This window comes from Beta vulgaris, chromosome 6 (assembly GCF_026745355.1).
Source record: "Beta vulgaris subsp. vulgaris cultivar EL10 chromosome 6, EL10.2, whole genome shotgun sequence".
Classification (NCBI taxonomy): Eukaryota; Viridiplantae; Streptophyta; class Magnoliopsida; order Caryophyllales; family Amaranthaceae; genus Beta; species Beta vulgaris.
In genome coordinates, this window is record NC_079207.1 from 6,915,579 (window position 1) to 6,920,208 (window position 4,630).

A 4,630-nucleotide genomic window follows, 5' to 3' on the forward strand; every position below is an offset into this window, starting at 1 on the left:
CTTGGGGAGCTTTTCGGCCAGTGTCGATTACCACCGTTGTCGGGCCGTAGTTGCTTTCTAGTTAGTGGTCTCCTACCACGACACAACCTTGAAATCAGTTTCTTCCTTGCCATTATTGCCTTTGACAGTTTCTAACATTATATTGATTATAGAATTTGCAAGCCACAAACTTTCCCCTTAAATTATGATGTCTCTAAGAAGTCCTTGTAGTCACCGCACACCATGCATTCACATTTCACCATTGTTGAAGGAGAAAAGAGATTTCATATTTGGTGAACAAGAACCCTAAATATGTTGAAGGGAAAGATAGATTTCAGATTTGGTGAGCAAAAATGAATTGGGGAGCTAAGGGTTTTATAAGAGAAATGAGAGGGAAATAGAGCTAGAAAATGGAGGAAAATGAATTCTAAGGAGATGGAGGTAAACCAACTCACGGTCAGCGCAAAAAGTTAACGGTCAATGACGGAAAAATAGAAAAGGTTTCATCTCGCAATATTTTTTTTTAAGGCTGTAAGTTGCAAAAAAAACAAAATTTAAAAGATTTTTTTTCGCAAAAACGTGACTATAAAAAGTTTTTTCTAACAAAAAAAACTCTAAAATAAGTTGAAAGTAAAGAAGAGAAGAATTATACTTCTTGCGCACGTTTCATAAAGTTAACTCATATGATGAAGATTCAATATTTAAGGAGCTATGAGAAAAAAATCAACTAGCTAAATAAGGTAATCTTGCAATTATTTTGAATTTTCTAATAAATGGAAGTGTTGAAATCAATTTGAACAAAAAGAAACTATAAAAAGGTTAGGATTTCTATGAAGCAAAAGGTTGATGTGATCATAATGTACATCAGTACATTATGTTAACGTTCCCAAATACAATACATAGAGCTAGGTGCACCAAAGACTTTTTCAGCTAATGCTCATTTGGTGACACTTAGAAAAAGACTTTGCTATACGCCTATACCCAGAACTAATTAAGTACACCCTGGATTAAGGCTAAGAACATGTATGATGTAATTAAGAGAGCAAATATAGACATATAGTATCTAAGAGAAAAGAGTGCTTACATGAGATGAGTTGGATGAGATAATTTTTTCATAAATAATGTTAAATGTAGCATGGAGATAATCGTGGAGGTCAAAAAAACTGGTTTGGGAAAAATAATGTAGCATATAGTAGTGTTTGGGCCCATTTCTTGGACCAGCCCACCTAGGACAAAGTTACTAAAATGTCCCTGCATCTAGGGAAGCAAATCCTCCACCAGCTGGAGCTGACCAAAATACCCTCATTTATTGGGGCTCCTCTCCTCTATAAATAGGGGTTGTCTCACCAGACAAAGGTAAGCGATTCTAAGCTGCCAAACCCAGAGCATCTCTCTCTACATTGATCCCTTTCTCTCTCTACCTCAATCATTTACTGACTTGAGCGTCGGAGGGCGATCCCGGGACCACCCCGGGGTAGGCTAACCTTACCTTTTGCAGGATTACGATGTACGGATAACGGAGCTCAGGCGTACCTTCTTGGGGCCCATATCAAGTTTCTCAGCACACATCAACACTTGTGATCACCCTCAATTTCTTAGCAGAAACAAGTAGTATTATATAATTAAAAACATTGACTTTCCCTTTTAAAAACAACATTGACTTTGACATAATAGAATAAATATTAATGGAGATGCAAGATAATACAAGTACTTCTATATAATACAGTATTATTAGTGGCATTATGTCCATTGGGTGGGAGGAAAACTAGTATAAGTAGGGTTTCAAAGGCATCTCTATATATCTTCAATAAAACCACTAAAACTTCTACTTTGATATTTTGCACATACATTAAGTAATTTTATTATAAAAATGGTAGCCAAGCCCAGAAAATCAATGTTTTTGCAGTTCTTGTTTTTCTCGCATTAGGTAATTAAGAATATTTATTTTTAATCCTCATTTTATATTACTGTCACTATATATATATATATATATATATATATATATATATGCATAACCATATGTTTTTTCTAATATATAAATTTAAACCCTTTGCAGTGCCACTAATGTTGGGTGGGAAAGCGCTAGGATGTGGTGGTGCAGGTCAAGGTTGTGGTGCTTTTAACTGGTGTTGTGACGGGTTGCATTGCTCGGATTCACTATTCGGAGGTGAATGTCTATGGGGTAAGCAATCGTAATTTGCAGGATCGTATTGATTTTCATATTCATTTTCTTTCTTTTAGTACTACATAAACGACTAAGGGCATGTTCTTTTCGGCATAAAACAACTGAACTGAACTGAATTAAATTGAATTAAACTGAATTGAATTAAATTGAATGTAATAAATATATAAATAATATTTAAATAATAATAACATGAATATTAAATAATAATTATAATGATAAGTAATAATAATGAATAATTAATTATGAATAATAATAACAATAGTATTTTGGATATTTTTAAATGATAGTTATAAATAAATAATATTAATAATCATAAATTAATAATAATAATAATAATTAATAATAATTAATTTATATTATTTGTATTAACATATTAATACTGGATGATGATTATATAATAACAATAATATCTAAAAAGTAAGTTAATATTACTATTTTAATAATTAGATTTAATAATATAATAATATTTAGTAATAAAAATAATAATTGGGTTGGACCGTACAAGATTGCATCATAAACCGTTTTGACGCGATTTAATTGGTTTATGGGCTAAAAAACGTGGGTTTATTTGTGCTTTTGACCTAAACCATGTTCCTCCTAATAATAATAGCAATAATAATGAGTAAAGCTATAATAAACAAAATATTATATATACTCCCTTCGTTTCCTAAAGATCTTCTCACTTACTGTTCCTACATATACCAAGGAAAATCAAGTTGTGTGGGGAATGGTGTGAGTAAAGTAGGAGAGAGAAAGGGGTTAAGATAAATAAATAAATAAAAATGGGTTAAAGTAGGAGAGAGAAAGAGGGTAAAATTGAATTAATAATGTAATGGTGGACCATATGATAGTGACATGAGAGGATAAATAGGGAAATTTGTTTTGCCAAATTAGGAATAAAGCAAAAGAGGGAAGGTCTTTTGGAAACACCCTTAAACGGAAAGAGGGAAGATCTTTAGGAAACAGAGGGAGTATTTAATAATAATAATAATAATACTTAATAATAATATATAAAAATAAATAATAATAATAATAATAATAATAATAATAATAATAATAATAATAATAATAATAATAATAATAATAATAATAATAAGAGTACTTAGTAATATAAATTAGACCAACATAATAATAATATTTAACAAAATAGTTATAGAAGAATAGAGCTGAACTAAACTGAATTTAACTTAATTTAACTTAACTTAACTTAACTTAACTTAACTGAGCTGAACTGAACTGAACTAAGCTGAACTGAACTGAAAATAAACTGGGAAGAACAGGCCGTAAGCATAGTGATGTTGATGGGATTTGATTATCCCAAGTCTTTAATTTTATATCATATTCACCAAACTTTACATAATTGTCCTTGATATAATTATATATTAGTATTTAAAAACAACTAGAAAAAAATATGATAGATTGAAAGATAACTTTTGCTAATATGTTTTTTCTAGAGCTGATCAACTCCAGCCCATTCGATTTTTGGGCCGCTTTGGGCAGATTTTTTTGGCCTGTGACTGGGCCTGACCCGGCCCGACTTTTTTTTTTGCTTTGGATCGGGTTTTGGGCAAGCCAAAAAAACATTTCAGTCTATTTTTGATCCCGACCCGATGTTGACCCAAAAAGCCCGCTCATTTTGGTCCGGAATAGCGGGCTTTGGGCATAAAATTTTTGACTCGATCCGACCAACAGACAATTTTTTTAGTCGCGATCCAGCCCAGTCCATGATCACCTCTAGTTTTTTCACAGTTGAATTTTCCGTTAAAACCTTTTTTACTTTCTTTACTAGAGTCGATATAATTAGGGGAAATTGGAAAATGAACATCAATGATCCAAAACTATTTTTGTGGTTACCATAATCTTACTGTCTTTCTTCCACATATAATTACTTACTTTCTTATTGCAACTTTGTACAGATCGATGCAGGAATCTAGGGGAGGGATGTTATAATAATCCTTTAAATATAAACGAAGCATGCTGTGACCAATATATGTGTAATTACATAATTGAAGGTGTGGGTATTTGTACGTCGCGATAAGACAAATTAAAACGCCAATCTCCAATAATATCCATGATGGTTCATGCGTATCATTTCCTTTTTTTGCTAAGTAATCCTGCCTATGTCAAAAAAATGTAATATAAATAAGGAGCAAAGATTGTTTCTGCTCTTCTTTTTCGATTTGATGTAATGTACTGTTTGAGTGTGTTCCTTTTCATATAAATATGGTACGTTAGCCATGAGTATGACGGGCTAAATTGTAATTTTCGCACTGGATTTTTTTTATTTATTAGAAAATTAAGTCAGTCCAAGGGCTAACCTTTACAAGGCTACTAGCCTGTAGGAAACACCAATACATTGGCTGGTAAAGCATGCATAGCATGCTAAGGAAATACCCCAGCATAATGCTGGGGGTAAGAATTGAACCCCTGACCTCAGGGGCCAAGGGGGAGCGCTCTACCCACTTA

The 4,630-nt window shown here is 32.4% G+C and overlaps 1 long non-coding RNA gene across 1 annotated transcript; it reads left to right on the plus strand.

Annotated features, from left to right (window-relative positions):
* Positions 1-1,844: 1,844 nt before the first annotated feature.
* LOC104895337 (uncharacterized) lies at positions 1,845-4,408 on the plus strand. Its single transcript, XR_008969778.1, has 3 exons — positions 1,845-1,906; positions 2,036-2,161; positions 4,081-4,408. It is a non-coding gene; the product is annotated as an uncharacterized LOC104895337 (long non-coding RNA).
* The last annotated feature ends 222 nt before the right edge of the window (positions 4,409-4,630 follow it).